The 7,414-nt window shown below is 46.5% G+C and overlaps 1 non-coding gene across 1 annotated transcript; it reads left to right on the forward strand.

Moving 5' to 3' along the window:
• Nucleotides 1-7,311: 7,311 nt before the first annotated feature.
• On the forward strand, nucleotides 7,312-7,414 carry LOC130019494 (U6 spliceosomal RNA). The gene has a single exon (XR_008791819.1). It is a non-coding gene; the product is annotated as a U6 spliceosomal RNA (small nuclear RNA).

Raw genomic sequence — 7,414 nt, forward strand, 5'->3', positions numbered from 1 at the left:
GGTGGGGGGCGTGGGGGTGGGCTGCGCGTGCGTGTCCATGTCCCCGGCCACCCGGCACTCCGGGCGGGCGCCCCCCGGTTCGCACCTTGGCTCCAGGGGGGGCGGGGGAGCCTTTTGCGATCCGTGACGTCCTTCCCGGCCCGGCGTTCTTTTTCCGGGAGCGCGGTTTCCGGAGGGTGGGATAGGGGCGCTGGGAAGCCGGGATGGGGTGCCGGGAACACCCCACCCCACCCCACCCCGTGGCACCCGCGCTGGCCGGAAGTCCTGCTGCCCTGCAGACTCTTAGGAGGGAGCGATTGTGGTTCGGAACGGGCTGTGAGGTCCTAGTCCCCCCGCGCCCCGCATCCCCGCTGGCCCAGCTTCTTCCTGTTTGACTTAACTCGCCAAGAAAAACCTGTTACACCCGAAGCGGCGAAGTGAGGGCGGTGTCCTGAATGCTGGTTTAATATATTTATTTATTTTATTTTTTTCTTTTCAGCCTCCTCCCGGAGCGCCTTTTGGAGCCGGTTGCAGGTCGATTGCAACTTCCAGCGTGTTTCACAAGGGAAATAAGGGGAGGGTGGAGTGGCTCAGTCCTGAGCCGAGGAAGTCAAGGGTGTAGTTAACGCTTAAATCCAGGGAGTTGAGTAACTGAACAGCAATTTAGCTAACCGTGAGATCCAAAGATGTGAATGTCCTCAAGAATCTGGGGAGTGGGGGGACCCGGACTTGATATCGGTGGACCCCATGGGTGGCTCCACATGAGTCTAGAGGAAAAGACAGTCACTTTCTGCCACCCGGGACCCAGGGTTACTGGGTTCTTGTCTTCCCTTGAAGAAAAGAATTTCAGGAGTAGACAAGCAATGAAGTAAATCAGATTTTATCTGCAGGGTTTCTGAAGGGAAGGAGGAAGCGAAAGTGGGAGAGAGTGGAAAGTAAGAGAGACAGTAAAGCGCTCAAGAGAGAACTGGGGCTTCTCAGCAAGGGTGGAGAGAGCCTCTCTACCTCTCTCCACACACCCCAGCATTAGAAAGGAAAGCGGAAAAGTCTACATCTCAAGAGGGAAGATGCGGCGTCATGTGCTCAGGCACTGCATGTACTCGGTCACGTGGGCACAAGCAGCACACCGGCCAGGGCAGCATATGAAGGCCCTTCCTTTGTTCAGGATGGCTTTTGTAGGCTCTTGCGGATTGTCTTGATCTACAAATTCTGGAGTCTTCTCCAGGCTGAATTACTGAAGTTAATCGGATTGAAGGAGGGGCCCAAGAATTTTCAAGGGGAGGAAATTCATGGGGAGGAGTCCAATCTCCTCAGGGTCTGCCGATGGTCTTTATTGGGTCTTTGTTTTCTGTATCCACAAGGTGGATCAGTCTTAAAATTTTCCTTCTCAGGAGCTTTGTTGACCTAAGTTTCTTTGCCAAGGGCCTTTCCCTGTCTACCTGACTATATCAGAGTGATACAGTACAGAAGATAGGATTTTTGCCTTGCATGTTGTCGACCTGAGTTTGATTCCCGGGTCTACTATATCCCCCCCACCTCAATCCCCCAGTTTGCCAGGAGTGATTCCTGAGCCTGGAGCTAGAATTAACCTCTGAGCACTGCCTTGTGTGGCCCAAAAACTGAAAAAGGAAAAAATAACCTTAGATCCGACAGATGTGACTCCCGTGGTGGAGTGCCTGACTTCCATGCATAAGGTCCTGGGTTGGATCTCTGGCACTGCAAAACAACAGCAAAAAAAAAAAAAAAAAAAAAAAACTTATGCCTCTTCATCAAGGTGAAATGAGGGAAGGGGAACTATGAGCCATGAGAGGTGTAATAGTACCCGCACCCCCACCCCTCAGACAAAGAAAAAAGAGCACTGAGCTGAATAAAGGAGTGAATTCCTCAAAGTTGTAATACCTGAGCCTCGGTTCTGAAACTTGAACAAGAGGCATGTCAGACAGAATCGGGAGTGTGCTAGAAAATAATGTGGGATGCCAGAGTGAATGCAGTGGTTAGGGCGCTGGTGTTCCAGCCAGTTAGCCCCAGATGGATTCTCTCCTGGTAGTACTCTGGGGACCAGAGATGAAGCATTAACCTCACTCCTAGAATGTTCTTTGTTTGCAGTGTTTGGACCGTGTCTGGCTGTACTGAGGGCTTAGCTTAGTTCTGGCTCTGAGCCAGGGATCAGAAACGTGTTGGCTGTGTGCAAGACAAGCTTCTTATAGCTGTACTCTCTCCCCTGTCTTGCCAAGAATGTTTTAACAATTGGTGTGGTAGTCAGCATATGGGCGGGAGCAATAGCACAGCAGGTAGGGCATTTGCCTTGCAAGAGACCAACATGGCTGACCCAAGTTCAATTCCGCCGCCCTTCCCGGAGAGCCCGGCAAGCTACTGAGAGTATCTTGCCCACACGGAAAAGCCTAGCAAGCTACCCATGCCAAACACAGTAACAATTGTATTCGATATGCCAAACACAGTAACAATAGTCACAATGGAGACGTTACTGGGTCTGCTCAAGCAAATCGATGAATAGGACAGTGACAGTGATAGTCAGTAAATGATCAGAATTTAACATTGTTAAGATGTTCTTCCTATAATGATCCATAAACATAATCCCTCTGAGCAACCATTTGAAGCTGGAGAGTTAGCTCAATGCGCTTGAGTGTATGTTTTGCGTGCCAGAGGTCAGAGTTCAGTCCCCTGAACACTGCCAGAGTCACCCACAGCACTGAGTCACCCACAGGTCCTAAGCACTGCTGGATGTGGCCCAAAAACAAAAACCAAGAAAAATAAAACTATTAGAATATGAATAAATGAAGGGCTAGGGAGAATTCAGCAGGCTAAGCATATGCCCAGGTTTGATCCCTGGCACCACATAGTCCAATCAGCACTGCCAGGTGTGGCCCCAAAACTATGCACATACATACACTTAAACAATAGAATACACACACAATAGAATATCAAATAGAATTCTTAAATCAACCTACTTATTTTCAACAAAACAATTTATTTTCAACGCAGATAAGTGATGGCTTAAACTAGGGTAAAATCAAGTAGATGAAAAGAGACAAATGAAGACTTTATTTGGGGGCCATACTTGATAGTAAACTTGGAGTAACGTGGTGCTCCTGACAAAACATGTGCTCCTGGGGCCAGAGCGATAGTACAGCAGGTAGGGCATTAGCTCTGCCCACTCAGGTTCAATTCCTGGCATCCCATCTGGTCCCCCAAACACCACTGAGTGAAGAACCAAGAGTAACCCCTGAGCATCGCCAGGTGTGACCCAAAAAGAAAAACAAAAAGCATGTGCTCCACTTCTTAGAATGATCTTCCCAACCCCAAAAGAACTTTTTAGGAGGAAAATTACTAAATTGCATGATTCATTGGATATGAATGTCAGATGTGATTAAGCCACAGAGGTGGATAAAATTATCAAGAGTGGGGGCCAGGGAAATAGCTCAAAGGGGCAGTGAGCATGCTTTGCTCTTAGATACCCAGAACCACATAGCTGGGGTCACCAGCTCCAAACACAGAACCCCGAGAGGTCGGAGTAGCCCTTGAGGACCAGAGTGTCAACCCAAATAAAAAAAAGAGAGATTATCAGAGAAACAGGTGCCATACAAAAAGAAAATCTAGGACAAATTTTCTTAAAATACCAGAATGTAAGGCACAGCTCCCTGAATCAAATACCATGAATGGGTTGTAGTTGTATCCAAAACAATAATTCCTAGGGGGTACGGTGCCACCCAGCAGGTCAACCTATACCTGCAGGACGAGTGCATCAGCAGCCTTATGGTGCCTTCAGGCTTCCTGATACTCCAAAATTGCCACTGTGCGTCTGGCTGGACCCTAACAACTTGGGACCAAGTTTCTCGAAAAATTAAATGGCCAAAAGTTAGGTATGTGGGAGTCACGCCCACAAACCACCTCTGGCTCAGCTATACAAGCTCATTTATTGGCCTTGCTTCAGAGACCCATAAATAAATCTCAAAAGAGATTAAAAGCAGGTCATTTAAGGGCATTAATGGACATGATTAAAGACTCACAGATGAATCTCAGAGAGCAGCACACTGGAGATGTCTCCCCACCCCATGCCAAGCTGATTTCACCAGGGTAACTTGGAGGGGGGCAGGTGTGTCCCTCCACCTGCCCCAAATGAACTCTGGCAGCTGCAAACCTCCAGAACCCAATCGTGGCCACTCTCACAGCCAAGCTTCACAGGCTCTTCCCAAATCCTCCATGCACGAGAATGAAACCATTGAAAAACCCAGGTGTTGGTCCCTGAAGTCTCTGGACTTACTAGGGGAGAAGCCTCTGCCCTGGCCCTCTGGGCACCACGGGATTCCTGGGTTCCTGCCCTGCTGGCTGACTGTCACGGTCACTGTCGCTGCCACCAAGAGAAAAAAACCACGAAGGTGGGGGGTGGGGTGGGGGGAGTCTGGTGGTCAAGCAGTTCTCCATTTATTGGCCCCTACCCAGGGGTTCTTATAGTACACTGGGGGGGGGGGCAATCCCACACTCAGGGAGGGGGCTAGTCCCACGTACAGCTTGTTTCTCAGGTAGGGGTCGGACAGATGTCTGTTAATGATTTACATATCCTGCTCTTAGGGTCAGTTTACAATATGGGTGGGGTGGGCACAGTCATGTCCCACCAGAGTGCCTGCGTGAGGGGAGGGCTGGAGCGGGCCCCCTGGGTCTTTGTAAACAGGGTGGGCTCTTGCTTCCAGGGAGCAGGGGATTTGGCCAAAGTCTCAGCTAGCTGATGAGACCCCAACATCCAGGTATGCGGGACCAGCGACTGAAAACTCCAGACTTCATGGAATCGGGGATGGGCAACCTCCCCCCATTCTCCTGCCCTTCCCGTTTTCCTGGCAGTCATACCCAAGAACTGCCTCTTGGCGCCATTTAAGCACGTTAACAGCCATGATTCAGAAACTCACAAATGGATCTCAGAAGAGAGCTGCACGCCACAGATATGCCTCTGGACCCCAAATATTTAAAAACTTAAGAATTCCAGGAGCTTGCGGCCAAGTGGACTCACAACACTTCATAGTATTCATGGCAACCAATTCAAAATAAATTATTTAGCATCTGTCTAAGGGGTAGGCTGAGGTGGTGGTGGGAAGATTCAAAGCAATAGTGGCGGGAAGGTGCAATGGTGGTGGGATTGGTGTTGAAATATTGAATGTAAACAATTATTATGAAAAACTTTATGAAAATGTTTTGAAAGTTCAAAAAAGTAAAAAACAAAACAGCAATCCCACTGGTTCTCACAGATGACCAGAGCTAACTCATCACCTACAATAGTTAGCAGTCTCTTGGGTACCTTGAGGTTAGATACTAATTTCAAAACTTCTGTAAGGCCATAGTTATATCCCACCCAATAATTTCTTCTTGTGACTGAATTCAGAGCAGCATTGAGAGATAAGGTCCAAGGGGTTGTTTAAAGGGGCAATTAACTAGATCAGAGATTGTGAAACTTGCCCAGTGTACATTAAAATTATCTAGGAGTTCTTAACCTTTAGTTTGAATGTGAATCTGATTTTAGGTCTGGAATCAGATCTGAGTTGCTGCATTTCTACAAAGTTCACATAAATCTGCAGCTGCTGCTCTGAGATTAGTTTGAATTAATAAGAACCTCACAGTACTGGTTTAAAAAATGTAAATTATACGGGCTGGAGAGATAGCACAGCAGGTAGGGCATTTGCCTTGCACGCGGCTGACCCGGGTTCAATTCCCAGCATCCCATATGGTCCCCTGAGCACTGCCAGGGGTAACTCCTGAGTGCAGAGCCAGGAGTAACCTTTGTGCACCACCGGGTGTGACCCAAAAAGCAAAATAAATAAATAATAATGCAAACTATAGACATTTTGCCATAAAATAAAAATTCTGGAGGTAAAGAGTGGGGCCAAAAAAATTTGTTTCTGTGTTGATTCAGGGCCACACCTGTGGTGCTCAGGTCTTACACCTGTTTCTGCGTTCAGGGATCACTCCTGGCAGTGCTCAAGGGACCCAGATGAGGTGTTGGAGATCAAATCTGGGTCAGTCACATGGAAGGCAAGCACCTTACACACTGTACTATCACTCTGGCTCCAGAAATTTGTGTTTTAAGCTTAACATTCAATCTGGGCGTAGAAAGTTATCTCTAAGAGCTGAGAGCATGTTTTGCATGGTGAGGCCTGGTTTCAACCCCAGCATCATATGGTCCCCAAGCACCGCTAGGTGAGGGCTCCAAAACAAAATCCAAAACCAAACCCAGTTTACTCCTGGCTCTGTGTTCAAGGATCACTCAGGGGACCACCTGGGTGCTAAAGTTCAAAACCAGGTCAGCTGCATGCAAGGAAAGTACCCTACTCACTGTAACATCGCTCAGCACAAAGGTTGGAACTTTTATCTGTCTGTTCACTATGACCCAGAAACAGGGCTTAATAGTGCAGATACTCAATTTTTTATTAAATGAATTGTATCAGCAAAGCAAGAGTCAGGGATGTGGCTCAAAGGAAAAGCACTTGACTTGCATGTATGATATCTGGGTTCAAAATCCTGGCACCATAAAGACAGAAGAAAAAAAAAAACTCACCCAAACATAGAAAAAAGTATAATGAAAATTAAAACTACAGCAATACAAAAGTTAGTAAAAATAAGGCCAGAGGTCTTAGTAACTGGTGCTTAGTTTTAATCAAAATATTTCATTGTATTAAGCTTTGAAAGCCTTATTAAAAATATCAAATAAAATATTTAGGCTTGTTCTAGCTTACGCCAGTGTCATATACAATTACCATAACACTTTAGTTAACTAAAGGAAGCTAGTTAAAATAACACTTTAGTTAACTAAATTGTTATGGTAATTATATATGACACTCCAGAAATATTGAATAATGGAATCTCTAAAAATTCTGTGCAGGGCCAGAGAGCCAGTACAGCAGGTAGGGTGCGTGCTTTGCACATGGCCAGCCTGGGTTCAATTCCCAGCATCCCATATGGTTCCCCAAGCACCAACAGGAGTAATTCCTGAGTACAGAGCTAGGAGCAGTCACTGAGCATTGCTTAGTGTAGCCCAAAAATCCCCCAAAAAATTAAAATTAAAAAAATTTAAATAAAAATATTTAAAGTGCTCAAGGAGTATAACTTCTCAAGTAAAAAGACGACAAGACATTGCTCAGTGGTAGCCTTGCAGATGCGAGGCTCTGTGAGTGGTAGCCTTGCAGATGCGAGGCTCTGTGTTCGATCCCCAGCACCAGACACACAAGGATATACGTTCATTTATGTTTGTGTAGTAACTTGTCCAACCAAAAGCGCTTTAACTAGATTATGGTATAATAGTATTATTACATGACCTTTAAAATTTGGGTGCTTGCTTAGCAGCATATATGCTAAAATTGGAACAACTCGAAGATTAGCATGGCTCCTACACAGACATATCATGAAAATTCAAGAAGTGTTCCATGTTAAA

The sequence above is a fragment of the Sorex fumeus genome, unplaced genomic scaffold (genome assembly GCF_029834395.1).
Source record: "Sorex fumeus unplaced genomic scaffold, SorFum_2.1 ptg000008l, whole genome shotgun sequence".
NCBI lineage: Eukaryota > Metazoa > Chordata > Mammalia > Eulipotyphla > Soricidae > Sorex > Sorex fumeus.